The 11,288-nt window shown below is 36.6% G+C and overlaps 1 long non-coding RNA gene across 1 annotated transcript; it reads right to left on the bottom strand.

Moving 5' to 3' along the window:
* Positions 1–1,203: 1,203 nt before the first annotated feature.
* Positions 1,204–11,088, bottom strand: LOC146438944 (uncharacterized). The gene is made up of 3 exons (XR_014850579.1): positions 10,977–11,088; positions 3,983–4,030; positions 1,204–2,289 (listed from the first exon to the last, which is right to left on the bottom strand). It is a non-coding gene; the product is annotated as an uncharacterized LOC146438944 (long non-coding RNA).
* Between the last annotated feature and the right edge of the window lie 200 nt (positions 11,089–11,288).

The raw sequence follows: 11,288 nt of genomic DNA, 5'->3' as shown, positions 1-11,288 counted from the left end.
GTTCACACATGCACAGTTCCCATTTTTCCCCAAAGACAGGTACTCAGCATATGAGTCACCATTAGGCCTTCAGGGGCTCCATTGCATTTTGGTCACCTTTTCTCCCTCAAGTTAAATCTTGTTTTTTTTTCCAGTGCTGCTGTCTGAGCATGATTTGGAGTTTTCTTTTATTGTTACATTCTCATCTTGTCCCTCATGTTTACCCAAGTAGGCACTGGCATGATCTGTAGTTGACTCTTACAGTTGTACAAAATGTTGACCTTTTCCTGGTGACTTATGATAGCATTGCTATGCCATAAAGGTGAAGGAAGTTACTGCTCAGCTTTCTGGAAAAAAACTGAACCAACCCAAAAAAAGACACTGCAAAAACCTGCAAGTACTTTAGTACTGTGGGCTGGTTTTGATTCACCTTAAAATCATAAATCTAAAGGTTTAAATCAGCATTTCACTCGGAATTAGAGCCTTCTATAAAGAATGAAATCTTAACAACAAAACCGATACACTTCCTGGTGTTTGCCAGATTCTACCCAAAATTTACTTTTAAACCACAAAAACCTTTTATCTGTCGTTTGCATGAATTTAGTTACTGGTCTTTATTCTCCAGCTGTTCAGTGTGTTTGGAAATTACAATGCACACAATTTCATTTATCATATAAGTTTCCTTCAGATCATTGAGATATACACTAGAGCCAAGATTGGCTGTCATTTACCAACAAAAGGTTGTTATTTTTGTTGTTAAGTGTCTGTGTGCTGTTTTGACAGTAACTCTTCTGTTTCCTTGTCTCCTCTGCTTAAACTTCATAGCACTTACTGGATAATTTAGAAGATCTTCTGAAGACTGCTGCTTATCAATATTTGTTAGCTTCATTTTGTAACTCTCATTTAAGGAAGGTGTCATTTGATTTATTTCTTTATTTGGATATTTACTACTCTATATTAAGAGTACCCAGTCAATGCTCTGGGCTCTACTGACAACCTTTTAAACATGCACATAAATAAATAGAATTTCCAGTTGTCACAAGATCCATCAGAGCCCCACAACAAAATGAATATAACAAAAATAATTTGTCCCTACAAAGTGACTGATAGTTCTAGTGACCTCACAGGAACAGGAGCTGTACATCATTACCACAGAACCATAATGACATCACCAATCCCTTCCACCTGTATTCTTATAGGATAGGGATTAAAAATGGCCTAAGAGGGATGCTTATAATACCTACAAGACAACCTAGGAGAAAAAAATCTGGATGTGAGAGGTCCAGATTACATCGCTTTAATCATTAGTCTTAATCTGGTGCATCAATTTCTGTGGATTTTTAATAATTTTATTGGTTTTAAAAGGGCACAGCCAAGCTTACAATAGGTCTAGTTAGCATTTAAAGAATACTGACACAAAATACCTGCCAGACAGAATCACACAGACATGTGTGGGGTTGTAAAATCTGAGTTCTGGTATTGTACCAGTGGAATCCTTTTTATCTCACAGAGTCTGCAACGATGCTCTGTAGCTCTTGAGAGAGGGACTTTTTAATAAAGTGTTTGAATCACCTTCCTTTTAAAATGCTCCTAACTGTGAAATTAGTGTTGTCCCTAAAAGTGTATGAGAATAATTGCCAGTAATTGAACACAGTTTGGGGGCTAATTATATAGAAATTAATATTAAAAGAATACTACAGGATTGATTGAGTTTTGTAGTTCATATTTAGTTTTCAAATTACTAGAGTTGAAAGGCTGTGGTAAGAAACAATAAAAATCCATTCAAAGCTTCTAAAGCAAATTAAGGTTTACTAGTCCTTTGAAAGACAAATGATCCAAGTGAGGTAATGTGGGGAGGACAGTAAAAATGTTCTTTAAATTTACGGCAGATTTAAAATATCAGGTGTTTTAGGATTATACCTGTTGAACACCTTTAATTTTTCCACCGAATTTCTGTTTAAATTGTTGGGGTTTCTATTTTGGGTTGTCTTAAAAAGCGAAGAAATGCCTTCTATAGGTGTTTCAGCTCCAGAATTTTGCTGGGGATCCATGAGAGTCAGAAAGTGCTGACATGTGAGAGCAGCATAGGCTGTCATGACTTTGATGTCTGCTTTTGAATGGAAGAGGAAATTGGTTTTGGGGAGAACTTTTCCTAATTGAAAACCCACTTGTTCTAATCATAAAGTGTCATAAGTAAATGGGATCTTGACAAAAGTAGAGAATATGAACTCACCACTGTTCCTCATGCTGTAAGGAATCTCGCAACCCCAGGAGCAGTTGAAACACCCCCAAATTTTCATGCAAGAAGAGCTGTAAAACAATAAGAGAAAAGAAAGAGAATTCATGTACTCTGTTGCATGTCATACACCAGAGGATTTCAAATTTATTGTGTATTTCACTGCAACCAGAAATTGCTGGAAATTGCTGGGCAGTTAGGAAAAGTCAAATAAACATTTCTCTACCCCCAAACTTATCAGAGCAGAAATGTTTCCTTTTTAAAGTAGTAGGCTGGAAAGACCACTAAAGGATATTTTAAATGTATATGTGACAATGCAGAATGTTTAAGGTGTGCATATCCTACTCATGAAACATGCAAAAGGCAGACCCAAAACAATTTAATTTAGTGGGTTTTTTAAATTGATCTTATACATATTTTGAGGAAGACAATATCCTTTTCTGATTAGTCTGTTTTTCTATAAAAATGTCAGTCCTTACTTATTAAAAAACTAGAGAAGGTTTTTAAGAATAATTGATTATATTTTTCTCTTAAAAGAACTCCAGAAAAACATTATTACTACAAAATTTTGAATCAATACAATCTAGATAGGTATAAAAACATTCTCATAAAATAATTTTTAAAATCTGATACATTTTGGGTTCCATGGAATTGTTTGGAGGGTGAATATCTTGCTATAAATTTTACAGGATTATTGTATCAAGTAATTTGGATATTACAAAACCCGTGAATATTTACACTGATAACAGAAATGTTCTAAACGAAATAGCAAGCTTTGGAGAGTAACTGAAATGTATCTCAGTAATAAAAAAATCAGTTTCCCTCAATTTAGAAAAAGTTCAAGGCTAAACCTTTTTTTAAAAAATTCCCAAATGAAAAGCTATGGGAAAAGATTTCATAATACTTGCAACCTCTAAAGGATCATAAGTAAGAAATTCAAAAATAGTTTATGATATTAGAAGGAGCAATAATTTTGCAAATTGTGTGAAATGCCACAGTGGTAAATATGTGCAGAAAAACTAAAAGCCACCCAGTGCTCAGATACTAAAGTACTAAATATGATTCATTAGTGAGCAATTAAAAGGTTATGGGGATGAAGCCAAAGTGTTCTTTCTTGGAGGAGATGCCAGTGGCTAAAGTTACAAGCAGTGGAAGAGGAAGCACACTTAGATATAACAGCCCACTGCAAATGCATATGATTAAACAAATTTATCTACCAAAATGGATGTACAAACTGCAATTAATGAGTCTGATGAATCCTTTAATGGAGAGGGGTGCATTAAATCTATATCACGTTGCTATAGGTCCCAATGAGCTTTCTGAAGCAGCTCTGCCACATAAAACCCAATTAACTCTTGGAGTTAAATACAAACTGAACTTCTCCAGATGGCTCAATCATTTGGAGTTAATTCAGGCACTTCTGCCTGGGTTAATAGTGTGGTCACTGTGCTAAAACAACAAACAAATTTATAAGAACTTTGGAGATAAGAAAGACAGGAATAAAGCAAACAACCTACAGTAGTTCCCTAGAAAAGGAGGTGAAAGGATCACATTTAGACTCCCAAACACAAGAGAGCTTTTAATTTGGGCTATCAGCCAAGGAGCCTGGCAAGTCTAACTCTACAAAGAATTTTTTCCTTCAACTCTTTTCAGAAGAGGTTTGCAAGAATTAACATTTTTCACAAGTCCATCCACACCTGATCTTTAGGAGTATCTTGTTGCAGATTTTGAAGTGTATGGACAGCATGGAATCAAATTACTACTGACCTGCTGGGCAGTGAGGAAGTTCAGCTCCCAAATCAGAATGTGGAATTTCTGTAAAGGAGAAAGAACATTAGACTCAACAGAAATACACTTTTTGTTCAGCCTGGAAGAATTTGGTTATAAGGAAGAAAATAGTGTCAGAAAGCTAGACTTGACCCTGTACAAATGGATTTAAGTGTGTGCATGGAATACCCCATACTTGAACACATTCATCCATGACTGCTTATGATTCAGTACTTCCTTCAAACAGTACATAATGACAGCAGGTTGAATGGCAGAAGGAAAACTTTGGGACACAAAAGACACTATTCTGCAGGACTGGAATGTTTAGAGATTAAGCATGGTCTACAATCTCAGCTGTGTTATGGACTATTTGAATATTTACTGACATGTGCTTTGAGCCCTCTGAAAATTAACAGAATGCTCGAACTTCTTTTAGTTCAGAAATTCTCTTGTCTAATGCCTAAGAAGTCAGGATTACTTTAAAATTAAATATCCCATAGGCAAATGATGTTTTTGATAAATCCTGCTGTCCTTGCTGAAACCTTATTGTATATTAACACCTCTGTTTTGAAAAATTGGTGAATTATTGTGTTTTTTCTCTCTGTCACTATCACTGCCATTTTAAAACATGTTAACTGAGATTTGAGTGTTACATTCCTGGCAGGAATTTTCACTGCTGTGAATGTTTCCTTTGCTTTAGCTGCCTTATAGAAATACGAATCCAAGGTCAGTCTGAAAACAGATTTCCCTTAAAAATAATCCTTCCTTACAAACAGCTCACACATATTACTGAGTAGTACAACATAACTGTAACATTGCACAGTTTCACCAGAAAAATCTTTCAAGCTTTCAATAGCTTCAAGGCCACGTAGTTTGAAGAAGAAAACTTCAAAGATGAGCCCCAAATCCTAGTCCTTCTACATGACTGAACTCTTAGCAAAGTGCCTCCCTGTTTTCTTTGTGATCTTTCATGATTTAATTAGAAAAATCTTTTAAAAAACCCTTTTTTACTGTAGTAGTATAACATCTGCATTTTCAGCAGTATGCTGTTTAATCACATTGGGTTATAAAGTGAAATTCTCAGTACTCAGTGTAATATCTTGTAGAACCATGTGTTTGGTCTTTTAGTGTCCCTGACTCATCTTATATTCTTTCATCAACATTTTAATAGCCACTCTTAAAAATGTAATTTGATGGATAATTCTCTAAACCTGTTTCAGTTTTGTTGTTTCTTTAAAAAGTTATGTCTCTGCACATGTTTTCTTTCTGTGATTACTGCACCTGAAACTAATTTCAAGCACTCAAACACAGACTTAAGCCCAGGGCCAGCATAAGCTCAGAAGTTGACAAAGCTATACCAGGTTATGGTGTGTTCTGATTCTCAGGTAGGTAAATTTGTCAGTCTCAAGTATTTCACTTTTAGCTCTAACTGAAACATGTTTATTTTTAAAATATATTTAATGTTATATATCTAGTATGTGGTATATAGTGTCATTTGAGTATAGGCAACTGAATTCTAGTTTAATCCTGTGTTCAGTCCCTATGTGCTTTATCTGCAGCTCTTTTAGTTGACAATTTCTGTCTCTGTTCCTTCCTCATCTAAGCCAGTAAGTCTAAAAAGGGGAATATTTATTCCTTTCTCCTTAAGTCCCAAGTAGCTACCAAAGAAAGCAGGGAACTAGACTGACTTTGAAAGCCCAGAAGATTATCACTGCCACATTCTTCATTTGAGAGATTTTTGCCTCATCTTTAAAGTTTTTGCTTTTTTTCCCCCCATAAGAAATAGGGAAATTTGGACTACTCCACTGCATAAAGTTTAAAAAAACAAACAAACAAAAATGCCCCAAAATTAAAACCCTGAAATGAATAAAAATCTTTGTCTGTGATTAGAAGAAAGATAAATAACTTGAAAAATCAGAGGGGGAAAAAACGTGTAGGTGCTGATGGGGAGTTTTGATAAATCAAAATATCTGATGGGGAGTCTACACCTAAAACTTGAAGACATACTTTGAGTTCTGATTTGGAAAAATGACTGTGCAGTACTGTGCATTATAGAAGCCATATGTGCACTCATTTGGGTTTTTAAACCACATGCTGCAGACAGGCTAAAAAATGAGAGTATTTTCTTCCTATGTGTTTGAAAAAAACTGGGCGGGGGGGGGAAGGGGAAGGTAATCATAATTTTGTCCTTATTTTCAGGTGGTGCTGCTGAAATCTCTATGTCTTGCCATACCCACCTTGTACTTTTTTAAGCAAAATCTTTAAAGCCCTTTGGTCCTTGAAGGAGTGTTGGACTGGATGTATGCTTTTGACCCACAAGTGATAATTATGAGGCCTTGTTCCAAAGGTGGAAGGACTCTGTATTGCAACTTATATTACTAGTTAATTCTTTAAAAAGTAATAATCAGAGCCATTGTCTGAACTCAATTTCATTACACATGAGCAAAACTGGAATAAAGTTACTGCAGTCAGGTTAAAGTCAATGAACTAGATCAGATTTATATTGGCTTGACTGAGATCATAAATTGGTCCTGTAATTGGACCTTTAGTTTTAAATAAAACATTTGCAATTGGCTGTTCTGCCCAGGGAACAGACAACTGTATCTTGACAGAGTTCTGAACCTATTTGAATTGGTTGGGAGAGAGTGACTAGATGATGAACATCAAATTCCATAAAGAGAGAGAAGTAAAACTGCAAATAGGGAAGTGCTGAATTTGAAGTAGATTATCCTTTAACTTGCATCTGCGTTAGCAGACCAGAAAGAATGTGAATTTAAAGTAAAAGTAAAATATGTGGTGATGAGGGTATGATATCCATGGTACAGATTTAAATTAATTTTAAAAAAAAGCTATAGCTGGGTTTAAATGACTGAATGGACATTTGCAGCTGGAGTACATTAGATGCGTTTCAGCATTTTCCGCTGGAGTTTAATCCAAAAGGAATTTGGTTCATGTGCTTCAATACCACATCATGGTGTGAATCAAAGCACCCAACATCAGGACAATCAGAGATTCACTTCAAAAGCACAATGCTGATCTGAACTAAAATGGCACTGAAATGAGAAGAACTCCCAGGTACAGAGAGCTATTTGTAGGCTGTGCTGAAGATTGTTTATACTCTCAATGGAAACTCTCTTACAAAAAGGCCTTCAATGAATCCTCACTGTTCTTTAGAAGAAGACACGGCAAGAAGGCCTGTGAATGAATTGCTTTAAACAAAGAGATAAAATTATCTTGTCAAGATCAAACTACCCTTGCTGGGCTTGATCCAGCTAATATGAGGATGGTGTATAAGCCATCTCTTAGGACTGAATTTCTCCTAAATAATTATTCAGAAAGGAACAAGGACATACTGAGATAACATTCAGGCCTTTAGGACCTGCTGACCTTTAAGAGAAAACATCAATTTCAGGGTAGATACTTTTAGCCCAAACCAGCTAACCTGGCAAGGTTAAGGGCTGAAATACAGCTTTTGCTCCCTTTTTCCAGAACATGTTCTGTGGTCAGTGCAGATGAAATCCCTAATGTTGTTGATGGTGCCTTTATACCTTTTCCACAACAAGGTGCCTTACAAGTTCACTTGCAGAAGAATCCCATGTTGCTTGATAACAGAGCATCTTCAGAGCAAGGCAGGAACTGAGGAATCCTTCAAATGGATAAGGCTTGATAGTGAGGATGGTCACACAGTGATAGACTGCCTTGTTTATGCACCTGCAGCAGCCACCTCAGCTCTGGATTTGTGCTTTTCTGGAAAAGGCAATGTGATCTGCTTCAATGCAACTTCCAAGGAGTGCAGCTTTTCATGAAAGGGATGACTGTCTGTCTGCCTATGGCCTGAGATGGGGCACAAATCTGGGAGTTAACTGTGCACTGCAGAGACAGCCCAAAGGGAATTAGTTCTTTTGTTTAAGAATAAACTGACTCTAACTGCTGCTTGGCCATGTGGTTTCTTCAAGACAAAAAGGCAAGTAACTGGGTTACATTTAGAAAAATGGCTTTAATGAAGAGGAAAATGGCATTTAATCTTTTGGTGCATCCTGCATTTTATGAGTAAATTTCATGGGAAACTGTGTAAATGGAACATAATTATTTTTAAAATAGAATCCTTTCTTATTAGCTGCATAACTGTCGTGTGTACATAAAGCACCCTGCTGTACAGACAAAAGACTGGAAAAGTTTCCTGGAGAGTTTCTGCTATTGAAAGAATAAAAATTGAAGTAGTGGGATGAACTTTTGGTTCACGGACTCAAATACTGAATGTTAAACCTGGCTGAGAGAAAATCACTTTATTCTGATAACCGGATTAGTTAGAACAAAAATAGAGAAAATTAAGAACTGAAGAGCAGAAAATTAAGGTGGAATGCAATTTAAAGAGTAAGTAGATGATGTAGGCTTTAATTTTCATCCCCCCTAGTGTCCAGCTAATTAAAATTACAATCAAAATGAAAGTCTAAACTTGTAAATATCTTTAGCTAATGATTTTGTCTTTTTAATCATCTTCACATTCAAAGACTTTATTTTATTCATTTAGAGCTTTACAATAAAATGAAATTGTTTTCCTCTAGTAAAATCCTTTTAATTTTCGTTATCTGTTTCTTTTTACATCATACATTATGTATTTTCCTCTTTTCTTTCTAATTTCTACACAGTATTCTCTACTCATATAGTCTGTGCTCCTCTTAGGCATTTACTTAAAACTGTTATAAAGTTAAATGTAATAAAGTGCTATAATGTAAACTTTTTGCTTTGTGCAAAATCCCTGGAGTTGCATCTTCTGGCTTTAAAACTAATCTAGACAAATAGTAACTTTCTTCATAAGGTACATCCACAATGAATTTTTAAGACACTGATCACATAATACTTATTGTTCTGTCTAAATTTAAGATTTTATCTTCTTTGTTTCTAAGACAAATAATGGATTTTCCCCCATTTATCGACTGCTATTTGTGGATAATGGCTGGTTCTTTTCTGTGACTTGTTAGCACCTTTTTGGTTTGCATGCTTATTTCCCTGTGACATTTATAAGGAATGTATTTAGTTTTGTATCGAAATTTGTTTTTATTACACAAGTTTTCTAAAGTGTGGTGAAGAAACCTCAAAACTGCTGCTTGGTGATACAGTTCTGTCTTAATGACTTCCCTCATTTTGGATAATAGGAATTTCATTTTATTTTGCTAAACAACATTGACTTAAAATGGGCACTAAGGTTGTAACTTAGCCATAACAATGTACTTCACCACCATACAGATACATTTATTTTGTAAACTAGCTCATTTCAAATTCAGTCTTACTTGCATGATTCAGCTACACTGTAAAGTCTGAGGATTCTGCACTGGATTCTGTGTGTCAGACTGGATTGTGAGCTATGCTGGAGAGATGGGTTTGTATTTTGTATATTGTAGTTAGAAAACCCCACAAAGGCAGTGCCAGCACCCTAGTGACACACCAGAAGTTCAAAATACTCAGATTTGGTAGCTGCTGATGCACAAAAATGAAGTGTGAATGCATCTAAAGGTTGCTAACCTTCCCAGAAAGGTGTTTCTCATCAGTAATGACTCTTCTGGATGCTTCAAGCTGTATGTCTACAGGAGACTCATGGGTGGGTTTGCTATTTTTAACCTACCTTTTTTGGCCTACCTGGGAAGATTTACATGTCAGTCATCGCTCTGATATCTGAATTTCCTTCAGCTAAAATAAATTAGCAGCAAAAAAGACCCTAAAAACTATCATAAAGTGTCTGACATGTTTTAGAGGTTGTAAAACTTCTAGCTGGAAGAAAACATTTTCATTTGTTGATCTTTGCTTTGCTTGGTCATTGAGAGGAAAGCATGTAAGCATTATACACTTTTTTGCAAGATAATGATCAATTTTATATTGGTGCACATGCACAGATCTCTCCTGAAATAGTCCCATTTTACACTGGTAAAAGCAAGGCCAGATTTTGGCCCAGCATGTTTTGGAATCTCTAACAGAATACAGCCCCTGGTTCTGAAAGGCAACTTTCATCTGGCTGCTTGGAAGATCTCCAAGAGTTTGTGCTCTGCAAGGTTTGAAAGGGATTAACTGCATACTCTTGTGCCTTTAGAATCAATATAACATATGGATTGGCCTCATCTTCCTGAGTTGCCACTGACTGCAAAGGGAGTATTTGTACAATTGGGGAAGATGTAATTGGGCTTAAAGGCTCTGTGGTTTTTTTTATGTGCATACTTAATTTATGTGAATGCATTAATGTTCATACATCAGTCATTTTGCTGGATCATCTGCCAAAAAGAGTGCCAAGACTTTGCCTATATATACAAAGATGAACATGAGCTTTGAGAGCCCTCTAGTCCCAAGACATTTTTAAAATAGCCAATGCTTACTTAATCATTTTATGCTGTTAATAGATCAATCACTGCTCTTGGTTTGGGTACTGATATGAAAGTTCTTTAAAAACAGAAGAATAGTTGCATTCAAAATCATCAGAACAGAGGCATTTGCTGCTTAGACACTTTGGTGAACAGCTGCACTGCTTTGTACTGAGGTGTTATGAGGGAGGTGTCCAGAATCTGTCTGAGTTGGTGAGCTGTTAATGATGAAAAATTGTTTAAAAGATCCAGAAATTATAGTGTAAGATGAATCTATGCAAATAGAATGGTTTGGGTTGGAAGGGATATTAAATACCATCTAGTTCCAACCCCTGCCATGGGTAGGGACGCCTTCCACTATCCCAGATTGGCTCCAAGCCCTTTCCAACCTGCCCTTGGACAATTTGAGGGATGGGGCAGCCACAGCTTCTCTGGGCAACTTGTGCCAGGGCCTCACCACCCTTACAGGGAAGAATTTCTTCCTAATGTCTAATCAAAACCTCCTCTGTCTCACTTTGAAGCCATTCTCCCTTGTCCTATCAGTGTAGTGATAAGCAAAGGAAGCAGTGTCTGTGAAAACTGTGCTAGAAACAGGCTGTGACCTGTGACGATGGTGGTAAAAGGGGAAGCCTGGTGGTTCTCACCTGTGTGCTCTCCCAGTGTCTGACCTAACATCTTGTTTCCAAAAAGGGGTGTTTGGCTTGTGGATGTGCCCTCCCGATGATTTCTTTGTGTCACCTCTAGTGCTTGTGTCACAGCTTCAGCAAGCCAGGGCACCTTAAAATGAATTTTAAAAAAACCCAAAAAACATTAGCTTTTGGTCAGTGAACAAACCGGCCCATGATCAGGAGCCAGAGCTGGTATAAAGGGAGGAGAGGCTGCAGAGCCAGGAACACCAGGAACAAGGTGAAGGGTAGAGCACAGCTGTCCTTGACAACAGCAGGGAGCCTTTCAGG

The sequence above is a fragment of the Lichenostomus cassidix genome, chromosome 3 (genome assembly GCF_008360975.1).
Source record: "Lichenostomus cassidix isolate B80296 chromosome 3, HeHo_3.0, whole genome shotgun sequence".
Lineage (NCBI taxonomy): Eukaryota > Metazoa > Chordata > Aves > Passeriformes > Meliphagidae > Lichenostomus > Lichenostomus cassidix.
The sequence above is the reverse complement of the archived record's forward strand: the minus strand, read 5'-3'. Positions and strand labels throughout refer to the sequence as shown.